Source organism: Cricetulus griseus, chromosome 4 (assembly GCF_003668045.3).
Source record: "Cricetulus griseus strain 17A/GY chromosome 4, alternate assembly CriGri-PICRH-1.0, whole genome shotgun sequence".
NCBI classification, from domain to species: domain Eukaryota; kingdom Metazoa; phylum Chordata; class Mammalia; order Rodentia; family Cricetidae; genus Cricetulus; species Cricetulus griseus.
Genome location: NC_048597.1, coordinates 211825239 through 211844565, shown reverse-complemented (window position 1 = coordinate 211844565; position 19327 = coordinate 211825239). Strand labels below are relative to the sequence as shown.

The following is a 19327-nucleotide window of genomic DNA, read 5'->3' as shown; positions in this document are numbered from 1 at the left end:
CGCCTCTCATACAAGAGAGGTCCTGTGTTCAGTCTTCCATACATAAGCCCTGACCTGAGAGCTCCAAAGCTCCTGGATAGAGATATCTCACAAAAGAACTGTAGCACAAGCATCATTCATTGCTGTCCCCTCCTGGGAATGCCTGCTAGATAGCTTTGTGGAAAACTGTAGGATTATAGATACAATGTATACTTCCCACTCTCCAGATGTGTGTAATCAAGAGGACAGGTATGAAATGTGAAAATATAAGGATGCCATATTATAGAATATAATAAAAAGCTATAGATCAAGCCTGTTCTTGAATGCACTTTAACTAGTAAAAAAGACAACATAAGAATCCACTTTCTGATTCTTCATCATATGTTTTAATTGGTTCCAAACTTATGAAATAGCAATTATTGTTCCCCCAAACCACCATTAGAAGTGACAGGAAAAGCCTTTTATACTTACCAAGCTGTCTTTCATCCAACACACTGACATCCATTACTTCTGACAATCTGGTGACGAGTGTCTATCACCATGTTACTAATAAGAAATTATAAGCCAGACATGGTGGCATACATTATAATTCCAGCAGTGAGGAGGAGGTAGACAGATCATGGTTCAAGGTCATCCTCAGATACATACTGAGTTTGAGGCCAGCCTGAGTTATCTGAGACCCTATGGCAGGAGATGGAAAGGCAAACCCAAAAAGCCAAGTGTCATGCCCAAGACAGCAGAATTAGGAGTGATCTTAGATCCATGTTCTCTATCTTCAAGCTTAGACTCTTCCCACAATATAGTTCTGAATCACAGCTTTTGCAATAGGAAGATCACACAACCCCTTGAAGAAAGTGGTGCCATCCGAGTAGAGTTTTTCTAATAGCTTTGGCAACCCCAGCCAGTGAATTCCTCTCTCCTCCTTCTTGCAGTCTGCATTAGCTTGTCTTAACAGCCTGGCAGTTAGCTAGTCTTGTTGTCCACACCCCCACCCCAGATCTGTTCGAAGATATAAGTAGCAGGATTGGCTCTGAATTCAGACATTGGCTGGGCAATATTTGGCAAAAAATAATGATTGCAACCTAAAGGCATCAGGGCATTTCTTTTGTAAGCTGATTGATCTGTAGCTTTTTTTTAGTTGTTATTTTTTGGTTCACAAGCTCTGGTTTGCCATCCTTATGTCTATATTTTTAGAAATCCTAGATTATTATAGAAACTTCAAAAAAAGATGGGAAAAGAAATCTGGCTCCCACTGTAACATCCGCTTAATTATTTCTTAGATTAAATTTGCCTTCATCCAGCCCTCAACAGAGGCTGCACCTGCCCCTGCTGCTGAATGAAGCTCCCGCTCTTGTGAGGTTGCCCAGGGAGCTCCTGGATGACGGAGTTTCGTGTCATTGCTGGCTCTCCTATTCGTCCAGCTGATTCTAGGTACCCATTGCGTCTGAGGACTAAAGTGAGGAAAGGACACACAGAAAGGTGGATGGCTGAAATTCAGAGTGTGAGGTTCCCCCCTCCTCCTTCTCCTCCACCTTAGATTTCTGCCCTTTCTCCATTAGCAAGCCAGGCTTCAACAGATCTCAGAAGCCTGCTATAAACTCAGCTTGGGGTTTCCTGCTGAGTCTCTGTGGATGTCTTCTTCCACAAGGAGTTTGATTGACTGTCCTGTAGGCCCCCAGCTCTGAAGGCCTGCCTTCCACAGAATGCTCACCTAGCTCAGTGACAGAGATGCTGACTTGCCTTGATTCTTTGGGTATTGCCTCAGCTCAGACTCCACAACTGAGCTGGTGTTTCTGGCACAGATTAAAGTTGAGTGTTCTAGTCCCTTGTGCACATTGTGGATGCGATGTCACCCGACGCACTGTCTGCAGCCAGGTTGCTTTCCTTCTGAATGGCCTTAGCTCTTCCACATCCTCAGTGCCCACCTCCATGCCTATGGCGCACGGCTCACTAGTGTTCTAGTACGCAGTATCTGAAAAGCACAAAAATTTATTTTTGCCTTCCTTCCCTCCTTCCTTCCTTCTTTCCTTCCTCTCTCTTTCCTCCTTTCTTTTATTTCTTTTTTTAAATTCCATTCCTGCAGGAGAAAGATAATGTGATTCAGTAAAGAGAAAGGAAGTAATAATATTTTGCAAAGCTAGGTTTGCTGGAGCACACCTGTGATCCCAGCGTGCAGGAAGCTGACTGAGGCAGGTAGAGTGTGAGTCTCAGGTCATAGCAAAAACCTGTCTCAAAACCAAGCAAAAGTACTAAATAAGCCTAGAGTCTCAGCATAAAGAAATCATGGAAGAGGTCATTATTGAATTCAGAGTTGTTGTAAACAAGCACATGAGAAGATGGAGAAGTGTTTCAACCGTCCCCACTCTTCCATAACAATATGGACAGTTTTTCATCACTGTTTTGATTTACTGTTCAATAAATTGAACATAATAGCATAAGAATCTTCAGACACCCACACTGGATAGTAGTCTTAGAGTGCTGATGTTTTGACATTTGAAGAATTGTAAACGTCTTGCAAAAAACCTTTGATTGGCCCCTGAGCTTCCTCTGCTTAATGCACAATTTGTCATGTGTACAGGGTCTGAAACTCAGCAATGGCTCTACTCATTGTGCATAAGTGCTTGTATCAGAAACACTCGGAAGAGAGCAGCCACGCCTTAGTGATGTGTTTTCAAGTTCAGCAAAAGCACCTACACTAATGAAATCGGCTACTGTGTTTTCTGTTGCCATGACTACTCTGTTGCCATGGCTACTCTGTTGCCACGAACGATAGCCCTGAGCATCCTTTTCCTGCAACGGATGACATTTCAAACTATGGACTCAGCTGTCAGAGGCTCCATTTTCTTAAATTCTCTTTTGTACTGCATACGTTTTCTTTTAAGGAACAAAGGACGTTTAAGCTCTAAATATGTGGTTAATGTGCATGAGGTAGAAAACTTTAGTAAGAAAAATAAATTTTAGTTTATGAAAAATTATATATATATATGCCTCAAGAAATATACCTTCGTGGAGTGTCAGTACAGTAATCTAGAAATAGAAGCCCCGGGCTCATGCGTATACAGGACTGTGCTGCAGGATGGGCTTCAACACATAATGCTCCCAGTGCTAGCCAGGCCACTTGTGTGGTTAGCAGCAGTAGTGTTTTCTCAGTACGTTTCCAAATTATCAAATGGGTATGCAATGGGTATGGACAGACTACTCTGGGTCTTCCCCACTTCTGCAAGCTGTCCTGAATGCAGCTGTGTGGTACAAGGCATTATCATAAACTCTGACTGCAAGGAGGAGGAGACTTTTTTAATAGCCATCTTCTCAACCTTGGTATACTTTGCTTCTCGGTTTTCTTCCTTTTTCTCTCTCATCTTGAAAAGCAGGTCTATTTGACTTGGAGCCATTGGTTTAAAAATCATAGCGCACATTCCTGGGGCAAGAAGTGCTGGGCTTCTGTTTGCTTGTTTACTTTGAGGACTCTTCTTGACTGCGCAGCCCTAGGTTAGATTAGTGAGCTGGTGACCTTCTAGGCTAGCAGTCAGTGAACAGCCGGCCATTTCTGGAAGTGAATCAGATCGGAAGATATGCATGCATGCATGCAGCAGATACTTGAGAGCCTTTATAAGCTATGTGTGAAATCCTGGGCATGTCTTTGTAAATTCAAACAGATCAATTTTTAACCTCTGAGAGAAGGGTGGCTTGAATATTTTCAAAGCAAATTTTCACAGGCCTTTAGAAGAACTTACTATGGAGCCTCGGCAAGAAGACAGGGTCTCTTAAAAGAGTTTCATGCCACACTTAAATCCAAGCATGAGGGAAGCAGAGGTGGGAGGATTTCTGATGAGTTCAATGCCAACCTGGTCACTAGAGCAAGTTCTAGGCTAGACTCAACTACATAGGAAAATTGCTGAAGTTTTTAAAGCTTCATGCAGACAACCAGTAGATATCTGGTTGGTTTTTTGTTTGTTTGTTTAGTTGATTTTGGGGTTGGTTTTTGGTTTTTGGTTTTGGTTTTATCAGTAGACCATTGGTGGTAACACTTAGACCACCATGACCTAAAATAAAAACAATTAATTTCTCTTAATTTTTAAAAAAAATCAGTTTTATTTGTTTAGTTTACAGTGTGTGTGTGTGTGTGTGTGTGTGTGTGTGTGTGTGTGTGTGTGTGTTGATCAGAGGATAGCTACTGGTTGTCCTCTCCAACTGTCTGTGGGATCCAAGGTTGTCAGGCCTTGGCAGAAGCACCTCAGCCTGCTGAGGCATCTCTCCAGCCCACAGAGGTTTCTTTCTTACAAGTCTCAGCTCTGACTACCTCTGAAGTATGCTCAGGAACTGAAGCTTCTTTCATCTTACGATCCTACTCTCATCAATGCTTGACCTCCAAGGTCATGACAGAGAGAGGAGAGAGCCCACATTTGTCTCCTCCCTAGCCTTGAAGTGATGTACATAAATATCTGCTCCACTGTGTGGATCTGATGGCATGGCCCCCATCAGATGCAGGAAGACTGCGAATGTCTGTGGTTTGGCATCTGCCTCCCAAGAACAAATCTACTATGAGAGGGAAACACACATTGTGAGTAAAAACATAGTAATTTCTATATTCTTTGCATTAATCATAAAACTCTAGAGAGTAACTAATAAAATGAGACAGTCTGTCAAGTGTTGAATTTGTCTGACAGCCTGTGGCACGGAGAAAAATTACAACCGTTGATATGTCTCTCAGACATAGCAAGTTCTAATCCGGTTGCCATGGAGCTCCTAAGCACTGTGTCATTATAATGGCTTCCCGTTACAGAGTTCTGTTGCCATTACTGTCATCATCACAGGTCTCCTGGTGTGGGTGGGTATCCTGGAAATCCATGAATGAGTGATCAGAAACACCTTAATTTCACATTTTGACAGACTTGTGGGGTAAATATTACTTTTGTGCAGTTGAAAAGTAAATTGTGAGACATTTCAACTCCACTGCAGTAGTATGGAAAGAGTGGGAAGTGTGGGGTGAATGGAAATGAGGCCACTGTCTATAATTATCCCTGTTGCATGCTGCACAACCCAGGGACAATGCTTACATTGCAGGCTGTGGGATGGGTCCTCCTGGAGTTATGTGACTACTCAATGAAGGACCTGAATGAAAAGTTCAGTAGAGGAATAATTAGAAAAACAGCAGCTCGTGCGTGAATCTGGCACCATAAGCTGGATCAGCTGGTAGCTTCCTTTTAGGCTGTGCTGAGGTTAGCTCTGATCAGTTCTTTTCTTGAAACTGCCTGTGAAGAAGTCTTGCATCATAGCAACTGTTGTTATTTTTCTGTGGAGAGATGGAAAGTCAAGAGCTAAGAGCATTACAAGAAGGGGAGAAACAATTGACGATGACAGGGGCATAGAATCCTGTCCTCTTTAGAACCACATGGATGGATGGGCGACCACTCTGACCTCTAATCGCTCATCTGAAAGATGGGGGCTTAGACAAGGTCTCTGTGTCCATTGATGGCTGCAGAGAAGCTCGCTGAAGAAGGTGCAGTTTGCTTAATAAATCCAGTTCTGTGGTAGCTCAATGGTAAGAACAAATCATCTGAAAGTCAGAGATGTGGATTCTAGTTCTGGCTGTGCTGGTAACCTGCTCTTGATCCTCTCACCTACCGAGCTTTGCTGGGCCCATTTATAAAGCATTTTCATTTATTCACCTGCATTAATCAGGTTTCTAGAGGAAAAGAAAAGAACCAATAGAATGAATATCTCATAAGGGAGGCTTATCGGATTGGCTATATACAATGCAATCTGGGTACTCAAACAATGGCTGAATGCATGCAAGAGAGGTGAGAACCTGGTACCACCTGAGTCCATAGGGCTAGATGCCTCAGTAATCCCATCCTGATGCCAAGGGTCTAGAACATTCCTCGAGAACCACTGGTGGTTGGCCCTGATGTAATACCAGTGGCAGGCAGCTCAGCAACAAGACAAATTGAATAGGTGGCCTCACTACCAAGATGTGAAGGCAAGCCAGCAAAAGCAGAAGCATTTTCCTCAGGCCTCTTTATATCTGGGTATGCTGAGAAGGTGCTGCCTACATTTAGGGAGGTCTTCTGACTTCAGTTAACCTAGTCAAGAAAGTACCTTCCAGGTATGCCCAGAGGCTTGCCTCGTGGATGATTCTCATACCATCATACCACCTATGAAAACACTGAGTAATCTGATAGTTCATGTTTTGGTACCTGGCAATTAATTACAATATCTGAAGTTCTTTTTTTAAACAAGGTAGCCAGTCAATCAGTCTGTCATCAATCAATCCTCTACTTGTCTGACTCATGCACATCTTGGATTATTTCCTTGTATATCAGGTAACTCTTGGGTGATATCTCATACATGGCTCAAGTTAATCCAAAGCCATCTGGAGGCTGCTTATAAGAGAACGCCTCCTTAACAAGAAAATCCCCCATTTCTGGCTGCTCTCAAGATGATGCAGAATCAAGTAGCTTGTGTTGATGTGGTTGGGTGAACCTTGACTGGGTTCACCAGTTTCAGCGTCTTCCCATATGGTGGCTGGTCCTCAGGCTACCCACAGGAACCATGTCTATTCACATACCTTTCTCGAATTACTCATGTGCCATATTTAACACAAACTAATAACCTAGGTCATGAGAAGGTGCATCTATCCATTACTATAGCGCTCAACAGAGGTTTCTGTTGTGACAAAGTCACAGTCATTGACAGGTATGCACATTGGCTTCCCCTGTCACAGGCTCTGTCTTTTCCTGGATAGTCATTTAACCTGCAAATACATATAAAACGTATTTTACATGTTCCTTTACAGGAAATTGACACATCTGATGCTACAGTCATTTTTACAATTTAGTCTTTCAAATTTCTGATGGGCTACTTTCCATACTCCATAGAATCTACCAGAAGCAATGTGATATCAGATCTATCACTGTCTTTTAAAAAATCTTTAATATGAACCAATGGTGGTGACACACGCCTTTCATCCCAGCATTTGGGAGGCAGAGGCAGGTAGATCTCTGTGAGTTCAAGGCCATCCTGGTCTACAGTGAGTTCCAGAACAGCCTCCAAAGCTACAGAGAGAAACCCTGTCTCAAAAAATATTGTTTAATATGTATAATTATTGAGCAACATACACTAGACACTGGGAGCACACTTCTCTAGATGACTAAGAGCTAACATTAGTCAGCAATGAAAACGGTGAAATTAATGAGTGGCATTGAGGATTCCTCCTGCAGCCAGAGTAGAGTTCACAAAGCCAGTTAGAGGGGCCCTGTGCTTCCATTTTCTGCATGACTCTGACCAAAATTGAAAAGCTAAGGATTTCCCTGAGCAGCAATGATGGGGAGGGCTAACTGAAGAAGATTCATGTGTCTTTACTTACAATCCCTTTCTGATTTTTTTAAACAACTGTCATGTGTAGATCTGATGACACCCAAGCAACTTTTTTTTTTGTTTTTCATAACACATTGAAACTTGGAGGAATTTGGAAAATTCGCTCATTTAAGTTTCTTGTATCATTCAAGAAAATTAAAAATGCATTGATTTTTTTTTCTTAGACAAAGTGACGCTGCCACAAAGGTGGCAAAATTTTCTAAATGGTAGAAATAAGATTCATGAATTCCAAACTAGTAAAATCTACTCAACAAAATAAAAATAATAGAATTTTCAGAGCCCACAGGAACACAATCAAGAAGGGAGAAAATGGGGCAGAGAGAAAGTTAAGAGAAGGCAGAAATAACCCCAAATATCAAAAAGTACAGTAAATATAAATGAACTAAACTGACCAATTAAGTGCCCCACCACTAAATGTATAAAACCATACATTAGAGCAAACAACAGAAAAGGATGAGAGACAGAAGTCACTCAGTTAACCTTACTGGTGACCACAGTTGTGGCATTGCAGCCTGGTGGGAGGGATGGCTGAACATAATACTAACAAAAGACACCATGTCTGTATCTGTCAATCCTGATGTCAAAATGCCTGCAAGACCTACAGCATCTTCTTACCTGTCTACAGGGGTAGAGGCAACTGGAAGCCTTTACTGATGCCCCTTTGACGCTGTGTCTCTTAATATTCATGACCTGGGTCTTCTACAGAGTTCCTGTGTTAGACAATAGCACCTCTTTCGTGACCCAAGATGTCACACTCTGGTGAGGAATGAAGTGCTGTGGGGTTACTGAAGGATTAACTGTAGACTCAGAAACCATCCCAGAGAAGTGAGGCAGCAGCATCAAGAATTTATCAAAGTGATTCGTCTCCATTGCCGTGGACAGATTGCATTCTCATTCTGTCACTGAGAGTTTATGGCCCGCTTCTGAGTCACTGCAAATGTATTATTAATAATCCTTAGGAAAGCAGGACATTGATGCCTGATTCGGGAACATTGCTTGAAGAGTGGAGTCTGGCTTCGTAATAACAGTGTCTCTAGTAACTTGATCTTCTTGAAACAAAGTCTGAAGAAGTATCCTGTTTCTCCTTCCTGTTCTTTGGCTCTGCCCATCTTTTATTTGATAATATCTTAAAGCTTGCATTGACAAATTAGGCTGAAGATTAAAAACCTTGATCTACCTTTGCCCTTCTTCTCTTTGAGAGCTCTTATTGGATAAAGAAACCTTTGACATGAGATAGACATAAGTAATGAGATGGGTTTGTTTATCTACACTGGATAAATCAATACTAGAAAGCTGTAAACTGGGCAGAACCATGTGATCCAGAAGGTAAGTGTGGGGACTTCTCTTAAAGGTGGTACCCTGTCTTCTGGGCACCCAACAGTGAGCAACACCCCTCTTGTAGATGTCCGTGATCCCAGAAGACTTTACCAGAACCCCAACATGGAGGAGGATCCAGTTGGGAAGAGGTCTTCTATATGAACAGTTGCTTTCCTATCTTCCCCTAGGGACCTTACAGGAAAGGCAATGGCTAGAACAGGTCTCAAGCCTCTGGATCCCATAGTGAAAATGCCACTCACACTTGCTATGTGTTAAATGTCTGTGGCCCCCTCCCAAAGTCACCTGGTAAAAATCTTAACCCCTGAGGTGACATTACTAAGAAAAGGGCACTTTGGGAGGTGAGTAAACCATGAGGGGGTTAGTACCCTTATTACAGGAGCCCCAGAAAACCACCTCAGCCCTCCCACTGTGATGATACAGTGAGAAGACAGTGTGTGCAGCTGCCAGATAAAGTTGTCTGAGAATTGAACTCCCTTTCCTACTTCCAAAACCTTCTTAGGATTCCTAGATCTAATAAACTGTATCAGCAGTGTCAATAAGAGGAACCTAGGAGGCCGTGTGATGCAGAAGACCATGTATTTCCATTCCTGACACTACAGTTTCCTAGCAGGGAGACCTTCTATCCTTTCCTTCATGATTAAACAGGAAGAGGCATACCTGTATCTGGGATGCCCAGTGAAACAGTGAGTGCAAAGGTCTGCACAGCGGGGTATAGAGTATCTGGTGCCCACATTTACTGTTCTCTCCCCCCACTCCCCCGACACTCCTCTGACTCCCCTATTCTGTTGAAGAACGTGAGATTTTGTAGCAAGTGTCCAATAATTTGGAGTCAACTTCTTTGCAGTACCATGGCTTGTTATTGAGCATAGAACCTGGCTAGTTACAGGCCAGAGCATCACAGGGGACCTTGTTGCTTCAGGAATTATTTGGAGAGAAAAGAGTTCTCAGAGTTGCTGTGAAGGGAGCAGTCTGCTGACCTGTACTTCCGTGTGTCTTGGGAGACATTAGAAGAATTCAAGTGTAGGGCTGGGAGAAGGAAATTTCACTCTTTGTGCACTAGTGATAGGAAGATAACAGATTTTCAGTGTCGACAGGCTCACTTGCCTGTGAGTTGGCAGACATTCCTATCCACGTTTCTTTTTTTCTTGGCTCTCTTCTGCTTACCTTCTCCTTTATGTATTTTGTCCTTTAAAGTAAGCATACAAAGTCATGACTTTCCTTATGGCACGTCCACACATGCATGTCATTTGACCTGACTTTACTCTTTGCTTTATCATAGTTTTTTTTTTTTTTCCTCATGAGCTAGCAGGCCCACTCATAACTCCCTGTCTCCAGTGGCACCTGCCTGCTGCTTAATGTATGCCTGCTCCTGAGTCAGGGTCCTCTCAGTTCAGTGCTGCAATGGCTTGGAGCTCTGACAGGGATGTCTGGTTTGCTGCTCATGCTTCTGCAGCCTGGAGTGAGAGACCATCCCTTGCTATCTGAGAACTAGACTTATGGTGCTGTGGAACACCCCCCCATTATGAGGTTCTAGGAGAATCACTCCCTTATAAAATACTAGAGGAAACGTGGAGGAAGCTACTGAGAAATGGCAAGTCCTGACATTCTGGACTTGCCTCCCTCCAGAGCTCCTCGGTGCAGAATGCTTAGAAAGCAGAAGCTTCGCATCTCATTCCAGTGCCGATGAAGAAGCAGAGGCCCAGTGAGGTCAAGTCATACACTTGGGGTTGAGTTGGCTGCAAGTGAACAGTAGAATCAACCTTCCCCATGGTCTCTGACTTCACGCTCAGGACTCCTTTGGCTATGCTATGTCAGCGCTTATAGGGAATGGGTCACCAAAAAGAACATGTGAGTCTTGCAAAGAAAGGGCCTATTTGAGTCCTGATGTGGGACTTGGTGACTTCATAGGAAGACACTTGAACACTGGTGCAAAGAAAAGTCTTCAGTACCCAGAGAGTAATAAGACTTTTGCAAACAACACAAGCCTCAGAGAAATGGGTCTGACAGGAGCTGAGTTCTCCAGAGGACAGGGAGGCAGCTCCTAGGTTGCGCTGAACAAGTGGGTTCTCATGTAAGGTTCTAGACTCCTCAAGACAGAGCTCAGGAGAGAACCTGCTGAGCTCAGTGTCAAGGAGACTTAGAACTGATTTTGTGGACACGACAGCTCAGGGGCTCCCACCAGGTAGGACAACACAGCAACCGAACCACTCATGTATACCTTGAGCTGGCTGTTGGGTATCTGCCTCATACCTAGTCTAGTTCACAAACCTGCATTACTGCATTCACTGTTACTTGTAAACTACCCACCTGCAACTGCTTAGATCTTGTTTCTTTTTTCTGTAAGAATATGAAACACCTACTGCGTGCTCAACATTATTCTAGTGACTACTAAGATCAACAAGAGCTCTGGAGCTTGTAAACTATTGGGGAACTAGAAAATAATTTTAAAAATTAAACCAGGAGAACCCCACTATGGAGAGAGTTGACAAAGTTATCAGTATAGCAGGTCATCAAGGAAGGCATCCCAGAGCACATGGTGTCAGCCTGAAATACCAATGCCGGAAAGCAGCCTTCCTTGCCCAGGATTAGGAAAGAACATCCTGGTGGCTATTCTTCATTGTCAGCTGGATTGGATTGAGAAGGACCTAGGGCATTAGCAGAGCCTGCCTCTGGATGTTTCCAGAAAGAGTTCACTAAGGAAGGAAGACTTAGGACACACCTGTATCCTTGTGGACATCTTCACAAACAGATCATCACAAAGTCACGCCTCTCTGGATACTACCTAGGTTAAAGTCTGTAACAGACATGACCGCCGTTTAATTTCTCAGTCGCTTATGTTCTGCCTACAGCATGAAAAGTTCAGAGCATTTCCCTGGCGCATCTCCGGGGAAAGCAGGGCATCTCCACTCTTTGTGACGGAGCAACTGTGACAATTCATGACCTCACTCATGTCATAGACTGACAGTCCAGGTCCAAGAGAAGGGGAAGTGGAGAAAGCTCATCGGAGTGGGGCTATGGTTCCTTTTTCCCATTTTTTAACCAATTCTTTGTAAATTTCATATCATGCACCCCCAACCCCACTCATTTCCCAGCCCTTCCATATCCACCTTCCGCCCCTATAACCTTTCCCCAAAAGAAAACAAAAAATAAAAATTAAAAAAAAATCTCACTATGGAGCTGCAGTGTGTCACGGTGTGTCACACAGAATACCCTTTTGTCCAAACAGCTTTACCTGCAAATGAGTCATTGGTCTGCTTCAAGGCCTCTGCCAGCTTCTGCTATACCATTGGTACTGGACCCTCACCCAGACTCCCCTTGGATATCCTGCTGTTGCCCTGAGTCATATAGATCCTGAGGCTTTGGTTCTGCAGGACTGACTCCTTCATGCGCTCATTGCAGCAGCTCATAGAGGGGGTATGTGTTGAGGTGGGCCAGGTCCAAAGCCCTGGTTCTGGGCCCCTGGTGGTAACTGTGTTGGTCAGCTGGCCAGCTCTCCCATGCTCTCCTGCACCCACCCATGCCATTGGGGCCAGCTCTCTTACTCCCATGCCAAGCCAGCTTCTCCTGTGCTGCCCAGGCTAGGGGTAGGGTCAGGGCCATCTCTCCTGGATCCACATGACATTGGCGCCACCATGTGATAGCTGATGAAGTCCAGCTCAGCATGGTACTCAGGCCTCAGACACAAGTCCAGACCAAGAGGGTCCACATGGTCTTTGGTGGTGACACAAGCCATGGACATCAACACAAACCCCTGCTGTAGAAGGGCCATGGACCCAGATTTGGCCTTTGGCAGCAGAACTGGTCCAGATATCACCATAGCCTCAGGTGGCAGTGCAGGCCTCTCATGTTGGGCTGTTCCTTCCTTGTGTCTCTAGATCTGCCTCTTCATATTGCACAAACCTCTCTGCTTCTCCTTCTCTCCCATCTCTCCACCACATACTTACTCATCATGGTGGCACCCACCCCTGTGGACGCCAGGGCAGCACAGGGCCTGTGTGGCCTCTGGCTGTCTTGGGATTATGATTATTACAGACGCTGCAGGCATTATCTCTGTGTCCTCTGGCCACATGAGGTGGGCTGTTCTGCTCCGTGACATTTTCCTCACCATGACCAACTGAAGCCTCCTGGAACTGTCTATCCTCCTTCGGTCATTTTTTGGTTAAGCATTTCAGCATGGTAGCAGCAAGTCTGACTACTGCTGTAGTCACTGGAGAATTATAAACAGAAATAATATTTCAAAAATATAACTGGCTGCTTCGTGCAACGATTATACTGATTAGAGAGGGTGAGAGTCATGACAGCAGTAGGAGGGGATTCCAGGGGTCAGGTACAGTAACTTGGACCAGTGTGGTAGTCATGGAGATGATTGGACCAGTGTAGTAGTCATGGAGATGATTGGACCAGTGTGGTAGTCATGGTGATGATTCAGAAGATGAGGAAACATTTTGGCCAAATCCCCCACCCCCACCTCCATGGGTGGGATTTGCTCTTGTTTAGTCAGCCCTCACAGTCATCAGGGTAAAGGTGTCCCAACCAGAAAGATTTTAGGTCCAAAGTTCCCCATTAGTTACAGTGCTTGTCGCTAGTTGAGCTTATAATGAAAAGGGATTAGTAAACATTTGGTGATCTCGGTGTGACTGGCTATCACAGCATCTACGATTGTGGGGAAGTTGAAACAAAGGAATGGTGGGAAATCAAAAGTAAAAACCATGACACTCTCTCAGAACATGGGAGCTGTCAGAATCACTCATTAATAGCTTCTGGGTCTCTGTGGACATCGTTCATGTCTGTAATAGACGTGGCAGCCCTTTAATAAGCCCTTTCTGAGTGGCTTGCACAGGAATAATCCAGACCATTTCCTTAATGTGTTTTTGAAGCCAAGACAGACGTCTCTACTTCCCGCACATTCATTCCTGAGACTTACTAGTATCCGGAGGCAGAAACTATCCCTGGCTCCCGGGGTGTTGAGGTGCTCCGTTCTTCCCTTTCCCAAGATCCAAGCTGTGTTAACTCATCATTGACTATTGCCGTTTTAAGAAACTGTTAGTACCAATAAATGTTGGATTGAATCCCAAACATTTTAATGAAGCTACAAATCAAGAAACCATAGCAGCTTTCTTTAAGTGTCCCTACAGTACATTCTCCACAAGGTAGCAGGTTCCCATGGTGTTCACAGTGCCTGCTTCAGGCAGTCATATGCTGTCCCAGCCTTAGGCCAGCTCAGTGCAAAGCCCATGTGGAGAAACTTGACTTTCTTGCTCAGATCCTGGCATGCCCATGTTGTGTTCCCTCCCTGCCTCTGACTCTACCTTGATCATACATGACATCAGAGTTTTGCATATCAGAGGCCAAGTCCTACAAATAGATGTCTCCATTCTACCAAGAAGTCCTCGACTCTCACAGTAGCTAATCTCCACTGCTCAAATCATGTCCAGGTACTCCTCCAGGCACTATTCAGTGGAGACTCACGTTGTCATGGGTTGAAATCTACTGCTGTTATCTTACGAATTAAATGAACCAGAGTCTTATCTATGGGCCATATTCCCCCTCCCCCCATATAGTTTTTTTTCAAATGTCTTGAAACACTTTTAATCTCATATTTAATACAGTCTCTGTGGGCTCGGTGGAGCTCAGTTTCAGCATATTGCATCTGTTCTATATGCTGTCATGTTTTATTTAAAGGAAATTATTATAAAATGGGATGTGCACAAGCTTTGCAGATTACTGAGGAGGTTGCCCTCCAGGCAGATTCCTCTCCAAACCGTGCGTATCTCGTGATCTCCTCCCACTGTCATTTACAGGGCATCTGTGTACCAAGCATTACCATAGTAACAGAAAGATCATTCAGACAAAAACGGGAGACAGGCAGCACTGAGCTTCGGTTTCAGTGGTGAGCCCACCAATCAAGACACAGAATATGAAGAAGGGGGGGCTGCCCATAATTTATCAACTGCCTCCACTGATGAGAGTATCGTAGCATGAGTAGATGCCTGAGAGTTCAATTTATATGGTACCTTAGGAAGCCCTCACTGAGTGCCAAATTCTACTGGATGCTAGGGATACATGCAGAAGATGTAGTTGCTGCCTTCAAAGAATTCACATCCTAGTATTTGTACCTTTTTTCAGAAAACAAGTTATTCTGAAAAAAAAAATCTTGACAGAATTTTCAAATAGAATCATCTTCTCCAGACATTTTTTTTTTTTTTTTTAGAACTCTTGAGAAGACTGTGTCCTCGGGTTTAGGGAATAACGTGAATTGTTTTTCATCAATACCCTGGCAATGAGACAAAAATGGTGGCCTCCCTTGGAAATAAACAAGCCTTCAGGGGCAGGGAGTCCTCTGCTGTTAGAGGTTATAAGCAATGGTTTCTAATGAATTGTATACCGGTTGCTTTGTGCCCCTGGGAAGACCCTGGCCTGTTGGGGTCATCAAGCTGAAGGAGAGGGCACAGGGTTTACAAGAACCAGGCAGCCTGTGTAATGAAGCTGGGCATGCTCCAGCTTTCTTGGGAACTGACTGGTAAATTAAAGGGAAGGAGTTGGAGTGACGGGTGAAGAATTCACTCCTTCCTGTTTCTCCATTAAGCAAGTAAAGAGCTCCTGTACCTCCGAAGCAAAGCTACTGCTTAAATATGAGCCACCATTTGCTCTGTGAGATGCTCTTCATTTCATCCTATGCTAATTACAGTGAGAGTAGGGTGAGTCACTCCGGCTCTTAGAGAATCTGACTTATAAGTTTAAGCATGAAATGTATTCCCTTCTTGCTCCTTGGCCACTAGAAAGGCAAAAGGTAGCATTTGGGAGTGGTAATGCATGGCAATTCTAATGGTGCTAAAAAGTCCAAAGGGGTTGGGTTGGTGTTTTAATTTGTCATTCCTCCCAGCCCCAAGAAGGGTGGGCTTTTAAATAATCAAGCAGTCCAGAATTTGCTGGAGAAGAATGAGCATAAAATCAATACCACCCAGCAGGGATTAAAAGCTTGCAGACAGCATTGAGCACAGGGAGGGAATGTCAGTCTGTCTTGCTGTCTTTCTATAGAGCACACAGCACCTGCCAAACAGTATGTAACAGGAGTTCTGAAAAAGGCATGGCATTCTTCCTCTCTTCTCCCAAGCCTAAGACAAACTGTTTTGGAGTGGTTATTTGTTTTGTCTATGGAATGGTTCCTTTCTTGTTCTGCAAAGGGAGGAATGGGTGTGTGTCTCACAGGAGGATCGTGGATCTGAAGTGAAAATCCATGAGGTTTACTTGTTCCCCTTTGGCAAAGCAGAGAATACTCCTCTTTCCTTTGAGCTGTTTCCCCGGTTGGTCCACATCTCTTCAGCCATTCACATCCACTTGACTGGATTGCCCATGAGCAGAAACCACCTTTGGAGCCTCGTGTCTGTGCTTAGAACATCATTCTACAGACTTGGAACTGTGATCTCCCCAGCAGGAAGCAAGCTAGCATAGGATTGAACCTTGTTCACAAGTGACCCTACCATTTTCTGGCAAAGATAACACCATTCCTTCTACATTATGCCATTATTTTATGTTCCTTTCGGTGTCTGAGATAATCTCATCACAAAAAAGGAAGCAGTGACATTCAAAGGGCATTCCTCGTCTTTTTCAATCATTTATGACATAGGTATGGATTTGTGGAGAAACGGAGAGATGATGGGTTTTCCCAGAGCATACTACAAACAGACTCAGGGCTGGGGCCAACAGTCATCTACAAAGCAATAAAAGATGAAGTTATCATTGTTGAGGGTAGGTAAGGTGATTGAATGAGATGTGTGTGATTAAATACAGATGTGTCAATCAGAAATATAAGCACAGGAAATAGAAATCAGCCTAGGTATTTGGAGTGGAAACAGATTGTATGTAAGAAACTAGATGCTTCCAAAGCCATTGGACAGAGCAGGACAGTAAGGTCAGGGGCTGCGGAGGATCCAAGGACACATCCCTACAGTAGTATTCCAGAGACCAGAAATGGCTTCTGCCTGATTCTAAGACCTAGTACATTGGTCTCTACCCACCCACCAGCAGTGGTAGCCAAGATGCTACAATGCTAACTAGGGCTGCCTCATTCTGATCGTATCTCCATGTCCTGCTCTGCCAGCCACAGTGGAAGCAGGGCAGTGGCCTCTCACTCACCTGCCAGGTCTCCCACAGCCTGGAGCATACACATCCTGAATGCACAGGAGAACCTGAGAAACACAACCCTAAGCTTTCTTGATACTCTGTGTAGAAGGAACCGAGATTGAGGCTGGGAAAACCCAGTTATCATTATTCACCGCAATGGGAAAGTAAGTCAGTGGTGCCTGATGCAGCCTGTGTGTGGGAGTCACCGTTGCACTAGATAATCAGACATTAGGCAGCATCACCCTGCTCTCCAGTTTCTGTTTCTTTGGGGATCTTTTTACCAGATGATTTGTAATGACATCAAAAAAACACACTGAGCAGCTGCTTTCCAGCTGGGGTCTCGAAACTGACCTTTATCCAATGTTAATGCCAAAATCAGAGCACAGGTTACAAGCAGGTTGCCCATGGAATATTCAGCTTTACTTGGGGATGCCCTCTACCAGCCAGAGAAGAGTTTTTTATTATTATTTACTAGTTCATAGCTGATAGAATTATGTTGTCCAATATGGTAGCCACTAGATATGTGCAATTATTTAAATTAAATTAGTTTATTAAAAAATGTAAGTAACATTTAAATTGCTCTATAGCATCCAGTGTCCAGTGGCCACCATTTTGGGCAGTGCTTATATAGTAATTTCTGTCACTGTTGAAAACTTTTTTGCTTAAAATTACCTTAGGTTTTCTATTGTTGTTTTCATTGAATACCCTCATCGGGAAGTCAGGGCAGCAGAAACCTAAAGCAGCTAATCACATTATAGCCCCAGTCAAGAGTGGAAAACAATGAGTTAGGGCATGCTAGGGTCGGCTCTCTTTCCCTTCTACAACCCAGAATACCCAGCCAAGAGAATGGTGCCACCCACAGTGGGAGGGTCTTCTCACTTCTGTTAACATCATCAAGATACTGCCCCACAGATAGGCCCACAGGCCACCCTAATGTAGACAGCACCTCACTGAGACTCCATTCCCAGCTGATTCTAGATTGTGCCAAGTTGACAATTAAAACTGACCACAGCAGACACTAGTACAGCATATCTTATCTGTGCATAGAAGTTACAACCGTGCTAAGTTTTCCAGACTGCTGATATCATGGCATACTCTCCAGATCCCAGTCCTCTTCCAATGGGCACCTATTGTCAACTTTTCTGTGGCTCCCAAAGTTGTCCTTTGAGTGACAAGGAACAGCAAGAGCAGGATGATGGCTTTTTAACACCTTCTGATGACTTTTAATCAAATATGCCGTCCACCTGAGGGATGGGATTAACACAAAGCTGCTAAGAGCATTGCAGCAGACAGCGGCAGAGCAGGTCCTTTGATGACAATGTTCATTTTCAAATCCTCTCTTCCCAGACAGCTCTCTGTTCCCGCCTCCGACGTTCTGGCTTTGATGTTCCACCTTGAAGCTATAGAATATTTCATTTTTAAAAACTGTCCTTGATGATTCTGTCCTTGACGTGTCCTTGATGATTCTCCCAGCACTAATAGAAGTGTGGGTGCTGTATGCCAGGTAGCCACTAGACACATGCAATTACTTTATTAGAACTACCAAAATTTTAAGGTAGAATGTTTGAGACAGTGAGACCTTGTCTTAAACAGAAACTGTCCTTGAACTCCCAACTGCGGGCTGACATTGGCTGAGGCTGCAGTGCCTCAGAGTCCTGTGTTCAAGAACCTCTGTGACACAGTGTTCTAGCATTTACATCATGGCTGTCTCTTCCAGTGTCTGTTGGCCATCCTTGGCAAGCAGAAGTTCAGCGAAGGTACCCCAGGTGGCGGTTGCCACGTAAGGCGCTGGGGTTGGGCAGCTGCCTGCTGGGGAGCTTCTGTGGAGAGCTGGAAATGAATGGACTGCCCTGCTGTTTTCTCTCCTGATTCTGTAGTTCTCACTTCAGGGCAGGTGGCAGGGAAACTGTGCACTGTATTGATGAGCTTGTCATAGAAACGCCTTCTCCAGACTAGAATTAACACTGTGTGTGTGTGTTTGTGAGGCAGGATCTTGCCATGTAGCTCAGACATGTCTTAAACTCTTGATTCCCCATGCATCTGCTTCCTAAGTACAAGGATTATGGACATGTACCACAAGGCCCAGTTTAAAATTTAACATTGGGTTTTGGATTTAGATTAGAGAGAGGGCCGTGAGGTGGTGGCACACACCTTTAATCCCAGCACTTGGGAGTCAGAGGCAGGTGGATCTCTATGAGTTCAGAACAGCCTGGTCTACAGAGCGAGTTCCAGGACAGGCTCCAAAGCTACACAGAGAAACCCTGTCTCAGAAAAAAGAAAAAAGATTAAAGAGAGGGGGCTGCTTGCCTGCCTGCCTGCCTGCCTGACTGCCTGTCTGTCTGCCTGCCTGCCTGCCTGCCTGCCTGCCTGCCTGCCTGCCTGCCTACCTGCTTATGCATGATATTGCCCACAGAGGTCAGAAGAGAGCATCAGGTCCCGTGGAACTGGAGTTAACAGAAGGCTGTGGGTGTTGGGGACTGGAGAGCTCTTAGCCACTGAGCCATCTCCC

The 19327-nt window shown here is 44.4% G+C and overlaps 1 protein-coding gene across 10 annotated transcripts in view; it reads left to right on the top strand.

Annotated features, from left to right (window-relative positions):
- The window catches only part of Tmem108 (transmembrane protein 108), a 276755-nt gene that overhangs the window by 164215 nt on the left and 93213 nt on the right, over positions 1–19327 (top strand). The window lies entirely within an intron of this gene.